General features: G+C 48.1%; 1 long non-coding RNA gene across 1 annotated transcript; it reads left to right on the top strand.

Annotated features, from left to right (window-relative positions):
* The first annotated feature begins 466 nt into the window (after positions 1-466).
* On the top strand, positions 467-5,579 carry LOC135182719 (uncharacterized). Its single transcript, XR_010305283.1, has 2 exons — positions 467-1,050; positions 2,425-5,579. It is a non-coding gene; the product is annotated as an uncharacterized LOC135182719 (long non-coding RNA).
* Positions 5,580-9,739: the final 4,160 nt, after the last annotated feature.

Raw genomic sequence — 9,739 nt, 5'->3', positions numbered from 1 at the left:
CTAGCATTGCTCTTCTCTTGGCTGGTGTGAAATGTCCAGGTGAAATGGACAAATGATCCCAGGAGAGGTGGGCAAAGGAAGGGGAAGGAGGAGATAAGCTGTTCCTAAATCAGACTAACAGCACATCTGCACTGCAAACTGAACTTGGGCTCAGGTTGAGGTCTGCTACATCCTTTTCTTATCTAGACAATGACTTTTCACCCAAAGCTTCTCTGCTCCAAGCCAAATTTATCTGGCCACCGTGGAGACACAGACATGTGCTGGACTTTTGCTTGGGCAGACAACATAGCATCCTGGTTTAGTGGAACAGAATCCCAGGCCAGATATGTGGTGCAGGCCCTTAGCAGTTTGAAATCAGCCAGGGCAGCTGACCTGAGTTTGCCACAGGTGTATCCCAGACCAGAAGTGTCCTGCTCATTTTAAAGGGAAAAGTTTGCTGAGGGTGGGGCCTTCCTGCTTGAGCTTCTGATCCTGCTCCTCTTCTTGTCCTCTTGAGGAATGCTTTCCTGTTTGTTTTGACCACTCTACATTTGCTGGGATGAGTATAGCTGTATATGCTCTATCTTGGCATGGGGATCAATTTAGCTGTTTTACTAAACCTGTTTTCATCTCAGCTCCCAGATCTTCTTTTCCTAGTCCCTTTTCTTGTCTGGGGAAGGGTCATCAGGTGCTAAAGCCGCTGCTATAGATCAGCTCTAGCTGTGGGCTAAATGTAGACACACATGATTTTAAACCTGAATCATCCTCCCATCTCCCTCCTCACCTGTCTCTTTCCTTTCATTATCTCTAACAAGGCTTTGATGGAGAGGCTCCATTTACTGAAGTGCAAAGAACCAAGTAACCTGTGCCCTTGGAGACACTGCTGCCATGCAGCACTGGTGATGGCAGCAGCACAGGGCCATTTTGCAAGCTGTGATTCCCTGGGGTGGCCTCTGATTCCTGAATGCAAATGCTGGTCTATGAAGACTGACACTGAACATCCACAGAAGGTTTTCTGCTTGCTTAACCAAACCTGGCTTTCTGAAGAGGCATCTTCTTGCAACACTAGAGGTAAGTCAAACCTTTGCTTTGAGAGGAGATAACTGTAAGTACCCAGGAGCATGATGTGTCCTTGTTTGTCTGGAGAACAGTGATTTTCCATTTTAATTGCTTCCCCTATGACACATTTCGTTAGGTCCTAGCTTCCTGCCAATTGATCTTCTCCTGACTGCATTTGTTTCCTGCTGTGCGTGTAATTATGACCATGAAAGTCCATCAGCAAAAGTGCAATCAATTTGAAAGATTAATGAATCTCACGCTTTCCCTTTCTCCTCCCTCCAAAATTAGAAAGCCCACTCTGTAGTTTCCAGCACACATCTATCATTACACACTCCTGGGTCTCAGGTAAATTAGCAACCTGATTCTTTTCCCTGCTGTCACTTAGAAGAAAAGGGCTTCTTATTTGCCATCCAAGGAAAAGTACAGTAAACCTAGAGCTAGATAAAAGGGCAGTAATCAAATATATTTAACTGTAGTCAGCCAAATCCCATTATTTGTATAGATGTTAACTGGTGTGTTTGAAGAATTAGGAGAGGCCTGTCTCTCTCTTTTTTTTTTCCCTTGATGGAAAAAGCACCATTTCTGAGCTAGTGTTCTTCTACTTACTGAAAATGAGAAGTTCAGCTCTGTAGGTATGAATTGCCACGGTGAGCTTGGCAGATACTACAAAAAGAAGTTCCACATCCTTGCTCTTCCACTAAGTGTGTGCATTTGAGGTGGACATGGCATCCTTCTGGCTTTTTTTTTTTTCATGGACAGAAAATGTCTCCTTGGGTTGTCCTTCTCACTTGTACCTGAACAAAATAGGGGAAATAGTTTTAAATAATGCACCTCCTACATATCAGAGGGCATCACCTCTCTGCTGTTGTGGAGAGGAATGGCTTATGGGCTATAGCATAGAATCAGTCAGGGTTGGAAGGGACCACAAGGATCAGCTAGTTCAAATCCCTCTGCCATGGGCAGGGACACCCTACCCTAGATCAGGCTGCCCACAGCCTCATCCAGCCTGGCCTTAAACACCTCCAGGGATGGGGCCTCAGCCACCTCCCTGGGCAACCCATTCCAGGCTCTCACCACTCTCATGGTTAAGAAATTCCTCCTTACATCCAGTCTGAACCTCCCCGCCTCCAGCTTTGTTCCATTCCCCCCTAGTCCTGTCACTACCTGATAGCCTAAAAAGTAAGGTCCTAATAGGGAAAGTAGAGGGGCAGACCTAGCAGACACTGTAAAGGAACATGTTGGGGGTATCTCATGAAGATAGTAACTATGGTGAGGGCTGTAGGAGAATACAGGAAGCCTTTAGCTGGTGCTAGGGTCACAGGTTTTGGAAATATATGAGAAACATCACTGTGGTGCTTCTACAAGGGGTGGTCCTTCCCTTGGCAGCTGGCGGTGTGAAGAATGCGCCACCTCTAGACGGCTGTGCTGGATGATCACATGCAGAAGAACCTTCCTCTTCAGAAATCCCTGTGCCCGAGTACACTGATCAAGAGTAATCTAATGGTGAAATATAAGAAAGCCACCTCCTTGTCCTCATCCACAGAATCACGTTATCTTCTAGTTTTCCCTGTGTCAACAGAGCATATTTTGTTGTTGTGAAACCACTTGATTGAGATATTCCAATGCAAGCACTGAAATTCAAGTCCACAGACTGAGGGAAAGCCTCCCCTGGACTGTGCTCATGCCAGCACACAGCTTTTCTCAGCTTGGTTTTGTGCTCAGAAGACACTGGGTTGTGTGCTCTGCAGGAAGTCCTGTATCCTCCAAGTGATGAGTTAGCTTACCCTGATGGAAGTGAGTATAACCAGACAGGCCCCATTCTGGTCCCAGACTCCAGTTTTACTTTGCTCAGATGAAACATTACAACTTGATGTTCTTTCAATACTTTGGAGTGAAGAAGGAGGGAGAGGAGTCCCCACAATGGTTTTTTACATGCCTGAGTCAAATTACCCTCCCTTCTGTAGGGCTTCTTCTGAAATAACAGATCTTACTGTAACCAAATATTGCCATCCAGGAAAGCCATTTTGCAACCAGCAAGGAGGCTTCTTCCTTCCCAGCAGCCACTGAAAAGACCCTTTGTTCTCGGGGCTGAACACCTGGAGAGTGTTATCAGCAGTGGCCTCTCCAGGCCTGAGCACTGAGAAGTTGCGACAAGACCCAATGGCATTGGCTGCAGCACCTGGGAGCTGCTGGCACCCATAAGCCATCCCATCCGGGCCATTGTGTGGGCACCTTTGAGTTGTCCCCCTCTTCCATGGGGACCAGCAAAACTAGCCCGGCCTGCATTTTCTTTCTTTTCCTCTCCTAAAATGAACATCCTCAGTCCAAATGGTTTTTTATACAACCTTGAGGAGGTGACACCTCTGTAGAGAAAGGAGAACAGGCTTTGACAATTACTGTGCCTCTCTGGAGAACCTGGTGACATGAGTGGAGAAGGGATGACACGGTACCAGCATCCTGGGCACGTGCTTTGAAGCTACATCTTGAGGAGTAAAAGGTGGGACTGCTGACTGGCATCAGGGGTTGAGAGAATCACTTGATGTGACCTCAGGACTAGACTGCACGCAAGGTTGGCCTTGGGTACAGCTTTCTGCCCTCTCTGTACAGTGAGCACCACAGTCTACATCCTTGAAAAGATAGTCAGAAACTCTTCTGCTCAGAAATTCAAGGCAACTCGGCTCATTTGACCCAGAAGGTAACTCCCTAAGGACAGAGGGTCCTTTTCCATACACTTGGTGGTAGAACTGATACAAAGCACCACCATCAGGCACACTGGCTTCAAAAACCCCCAAATATTTTATTCCTTCTGCTGCATTTTACAAGATTAAAAGCACAATCTGCGTGAGGGGAGGAAAACTGGAGAGTCAGAACACAGGAGCTGTCAGGTGCAGATCTGCTGTGGGGTAACTTGGAGAGTTGCCTGCACCAGCTGAGTCCATGCTGAATCTGTGAGGATTTTACCAGTGGCTGCAGTGGAAATTTTATTTGTATCTGCAGCTTAGGAGTTATTTAGCAGGTCCAGGCCTAAAGGCCTTTCTCTGCTTATTGATTTTCCACTGAAGTCACAGGCTGGACAGTCTACGTCACCCACCCCCCCAAAAAAAAAACCCAAACACAAACAAACCATGCAACCCACATTGTTATTTTTCCTTCCCTGATAATCCAGACAAAATGCTGACCCCTACAAGGGAGTTGGACTTTGGGGGATTTCAGCAATGTCTCATTGTAGGATGCACAGCTCTGCAAAATATTAGATCTGGAATGGTTCTGCCAAATACCAAGAGCAAATTGCATAACGTGAGAAGGGCCAGACCGCAGCTGAAGCTTCACCCTCTGCTGTGGCAGCTCAGCGTTTGTGTCGCAGCTCCTCCACACACAATGGCAGCACTTCCATTTTCTTTGGACTGCAGCAGTGAAAGATCAAACGTTTCAAAGAGGTCGAGCGAGACCTCTGAGTGCCAGCGCTGAATCCCTGTGAGATTCAGCTAAACTGACAAAGCAATGTCCTGCAAAAGCTTTACCTGGGACAAACCACAATTTCTGGGTTCATGTTCAGGCAGTTTGTAGTGCAAAGGATACTTTAAACCTTGGTCTCTGTCCAGGCACCAGTACCGGCTCTCCCATGGCTTTACGTTTGCATCTCTTTCTAATATCCTTTCCTTTCTTCCTTGCAAAGGGAAAAATTCCAGGTTAGTTCCTTTCAACTTTGTGGTAGCACTATTGACAGAAGGATTTAGTGTCTATTTAGTGTCTTTGCAAGGGAAAGGGAGAAAGTTCTCGGTGACATAAAAGTTTGTATCAAACTTCAAGAATCCGGATTAATTATAGGAGCCTTGCCTTGTATCATTCAATTTGTTTGAATAGCTTTAAAGATTAAGCAGATCCAAGGCCTAGCAGAACCAGAGCCAGTAAGACAATAGCTGAGATTTTCCTTTGAAACAAAATATACAGGTGGCTTCTGTGAGTTTCTGTGTCTATCTGCCCGGCTGTTTTATTTTTATGCCGTATCCAATATCACAGAACCTGGCAGTAGAAATCATATAGCAATTTGTGAAAGCTTGTTGCTGTTCTAGATATCATATAGTCTGTTCCACACCAGCAAAGACAAAACCAATGCCTTTACTCCTCGAGTTTTCATTCAGAGGATAATGATCTCTGGTAACAAAATATTTGGCAGTAGCATTATTTAAAATGCACAGAGGAAATGTTTGTCCCTAATTCAAGGGGCTGTGGTCACACAGTCTCTATTCACTCGGTATTTACCAATGAATGCCAAAGGCTAATCTGCAAAAAGCCCAGGAACAGAGTTATGTTTATCACACTCCATCCTTAACCCATCCCATTGTAAGAGGGGGGGAAAGTAATTATTGAATTTCTTTGTGGCCAGAAAGCTTATAAACTGTGTGTTATACCCGGCAGGCTGTAACGGCTCCTTCGGTAAATATCTAATTAAGTGGTTGGGGTGTTGGTTTTTTCCCTTCACCGCATACTTTTGTGTTTTAAAATCCCTTCGCATTAAACAACTTCTCGAGTTTTCCAAATTTCTCACCAGCACAGAAGAGGGAAGGGGGAGGAGGGGGTAAATGTAAAGGGGAGAACGCGGTCGTGGGAACAAGAGTCGGGGATGGGGATTTGCAAAGGCTAAAGGCAAATCCTCCCCGAAATCTTCATCTAAACCCCCAAAACCCGCAGCCACAACTTGCCTGAGACCGTTGGTTACCTAGAGAGGGAGGAATTAAACCAGCCCGAGGGGGGTGTCCGCGTTTGGGGAGGGGGACAGATCTTTCCTTGGACCCCAAAAGCCGTTAAAACGCCGCGAAGGACACGGCCTGGCGATGGCTGGTAGGGAACGTGATGGGTTTGCTTTTAACTCTGCAAAGTTGGATGCTTTGTCGACCCTGGCTCGGCATCGCTGCCCTCAAGTCTCCGTGGCAGCCTGGCACTACCAAGCCCCGTTCTAACCCCGCGGGAGGCTCGAAACGGTGTCAGCCGCCCGGCTGGCCCTGCTCGGTGATGCCGCCAAGGTCCCCGGGGTGGGGAAGGACTTCCCCGGGGCCGTGGGAGAGGAGCCGAGCATCCACTCCATCCCTCTTCGCTCCTTCGGGAGCGACACTTGGCTGTGGCGGGGATGGCGGGGAAGGGAGAAAACCGGGGATCTCCGGCCCGGAATGCGCGGAGACGGTGCTCGGGGGAAAATCCCTGCTGCAGGGAGATCTACCTGCTCCGGGGCAGCGCCTCGCTGCGAGCCACGGGGAGGGTCCCGGCCGCTGCCCGCTGCCCGCCTCGCTCCCAGCGGCCTTCCCCGCAGCATCGCTGCTCCTCTGGGCACATCGGGACCTCCCTGCCTTCACCCTCTCGGCCGAGAGAATCTAATCGCTTATTTTTAATCGAGGTGCCGGCGCTGGGCTGGAAGGGGCTAAGTCCCTCGTCCTGCTATCCTGGGGTCAGCCTCGTATCCCGGCGCAGCCTCGGCCGCACCCGCCCCGGGGATGCGAGGATGGAGCCAGGCCAGGGCGGCTCCTCCCCTGCTCCCCGCGATCTCTCCTTCTCCCTCGTTAGGAAAGTGTTAGAAAATTGCTGAAGTGCGAAATGAGCCTGCGAAATCTCGTTGTCCTCATTAAACTCTGACAAGGAAGGGTGACAAGAAGCAGCGGAGGGGAAACAATGCGGGCAGTGTTGGGGAGAGCCCCGCGCCGGGGGCAGCCTTTGTGCCCGACGACAAAAGCTCTTGTTTGCGTGTGTTAAAGTCCATTAAACCGCGGCAGCCCCAGGTGCAAACGCCAGCCCTGAAGAGGCCGCGGCACCTTCCGCGCCCGCTGAGCGCGGCAGAGGCGGCAGCGCCGCGGCTCGGGCCCCAAACGCCGCTACTGGTGGCGCTCCCAGCGCTGCGAACGGGCACGGCCCTGGCGGGGTGGCCACTCCGAGACCCTCCTAATGAGGGCCTGGTCTGGCTTGTCATAAACAGGCATGCAATGCCAAGTGTGCAACCTGGGGGAGTTTGGCTCTCTTGAGTTTGTGTACCCCCCAGATTCATCTGTGCCCCCTGCCTGGCCAAGGTTCTGCTGCAGGAGGATGGGACACAATGTCATCCATTGTGCTGCTCATCCCCTCACCAGATGGGACAGGGGTGGGACTCCACAGCTCAGAGCTGTGGATGAGGATCTGGTGTAAAAGGCCCCAGAGAACATGTGCCATGATTTGGTTTGATCTGCTGTGGCTTGCCAAGGAATGTTGGGATGTTGTGAAGCCAGCAAATCCTTATAGAGACTTCCCCCAAAGTTAGGAGAAGTTTCCCAACTCCTGGTTTAAACAGCAGAATTCTGTATCAAAAGGTGCAAAAGAGACCACAAAGTTCCTATGTGATTTGCTCTAGGTGATCCTGCTCTTCAGAGGTCACTTCCAAACCCTACCATTCTGTGAAACACAAAAAAAAGCCTTGCAGAGGTCATAGCCTATAAAAACAACCTCATGGTAGTATTAATGTTCCGTATGACTAGCATGGCACTTTGTCCAAGATAAAGTATTTCCAGGTTGTGTTGCAACAAGCCCACATCACTTTATCCCCAGTGGGTCTGCCTGGGGTCTGCCTCATGGCTAGTTTAGAATGTGCTGTTAATAACAATTCCTTACAGTTGATAGAGCTGGGAGACTTGCCTTTTATTCTGCAATTAGATATAAAGGCTGTGATCTGGCCAGCACTGTGCACTGTGAGCATGCGAGCAGCTCTGCTGAAGTCATCTGGGACTGCTCATGTGCTTAACATTAAGCCCATGCAAGCTTGCAGGATCAAGGTCTGTGTCCATATCTCTGGATATTTATTTACCTGCTCTGTTCTGTGTTCACAAGCTTCGTGACTGTGCCCTGCAAAACTATTTTTCTGGGAGGACCTGGAGTGGCTGGAGTGAGCTGGGCACAGCTCACAAGGAGCATTATGAAGCCAAGTGACTCTTCCTGTAAACAAAACCTGTCTGCAGGAGCTTGATTTGAGAAGACATTACGGCAGCGGGTACGTTGCGTTGTAAAGCGTTCAGCTGCGCGAGCTGGTGTGTACTGAGGTGTTAATGCAGGATCCCTGGGCATTGGGCCTAGAACCGATGTGATGACGAGTGAGAGCAAAGAGACAGGGAGGAAGAAGCAGCAGCAGAAAGCACATTTTAGGCTTCTGGACTCCTGACTAGGCAAACATTGCTTCCAAAGCCTTGGAAGCAGCCCCAGATCCCTCTTATCAAGAGAAAGTAGGAAGCAACCTGATCTGCAGAGCAAGCAAACATATTTGTTTTTTCCTTTGCCAGTCCTGTCAAACAGTAGGTGTTTGTAGGCAAATAATCCTCAGGTCTGCATGGTGAGATCAGTGCAGGGAGTGGTTCCCACTGGCTCCACTGTGCCAGACACGCTGAATGGCTGGTAGTGAAATAAGTCCTTGAACCTCTTCACAGCACAGGCACTATCTTAGTAGGTTATCATGCACTTGCTCCTGTTCCTGCTCCCACTCTCCTCATCTTCCACTGCAAGGCCTGGCAGGGAGATGTGAAGGGAGAAGGAACTAGAAGTTGTTTAAATATAAAAGCTTCCAGAAGTCCATCTGTTTGTTACTTCCTTGCCACTGACTTTCCAAATTTCCTTTCACAGTGGGGCAAACTAACGGGGAGGCCAATCTTTGTGCACAGTTACAACCTGGTACCTGTGAGACGCATGAAGAAAATTAATCTGATGAAGGATTTTGCTTCATGAAGTAACTACAGTGCAGAGACTAAAAAGGCCATGTTTTTGCATGAGCTACCAAAGTCCAAGTTTGCATCATGAGATGGTGTTTAGGATTACAAACAGCATCTCACGTAGCTTCTCTTCACCTTCACTGACTGATTTGGTAGAGGTCAAGAGGAATGGGCAAAGAAACTCTTCTTCAGCCCCAGATGTGTCAAAATGGAAGTTTTAAATTACAGGACTATGGAAATACTGAGAGGGTGGTGAGTTTGTGAGGTAAGGCTGCTTCATACTCTGAGATACATCCAATGCCTACAACTTTTCTGCGCTAACATTCAGCACAACTCAAGTAAGGTCAGATTAACTTACAAAAACTCACACGTGGTACATACAATTTCCAAAGGTTCTGCAGGGCAGTTGGGTATTTTTTTAAACAAAGGCATCTCTCTGGATTCCAATCTTCTTAAAGTTACGTGGGAATGCATTGATAGACTGAGCAGGACCTGTCTTCTGATAAAACAGCAGACTTTTTTGTTCATTTGCTGTCATTTGCAGTTTCTTTCTTTCTTTCACAGCAGAAGGGAGCAGTGCAGTTATTGCTTATTCCATTTGCTTTTCTGTGGCAGCTGATTGGATTGGGTTTCACCAAGTTCAGCAAAAACCTGTGTAAAAGCCAAACTTCTAAGCAATTACCATTAGATAGTTACTCCATTATTTCAACAGGTAAAAAAGCCTTTTACACTAAACAGCTTTTCCCAATGGTAAGGATCTTCCAATTTCTTGAGATGTTTCTCTGTCTTTGTATTCTCTACGCCTGGAATAACAAAACCAGCCTGGTAAGAGGGAACCAAGTTTAGAAGGCTCACTAAAACTCATTTGTTCCCTAGCTCCCTGGAGAAAGACCTTAGAGTCCTAGTTGACAGCAAGTTCTCCATGGGACATCAATGTGCCCTTGTGGCCAAGAAGGCCAATGGTATCCTGGGATGCATAAAGAAAA

Source organism: Pogoniulus pusillus, chromosome 17 (assembly GCF_015220805.1).
Source record: "Pogoniulus pusillus isolate bPogPus1 chromosome 17, bPogPus1.pri, whole genome shotgun sequence".
In the NCBI taxonomy this organism is placed as follows: domain Eukaryota; kingdom Metazoa; phylum Chordata; class Aves; order Piciformes; family Lybiidae; genus Pogoniulus; species Pogoniulus pusillus.
The sequence above is the reverse complement of the archived record's forward strand: the minus strand, read 5'-3'. Positions and strand labels throughout refer to the sequence as shown.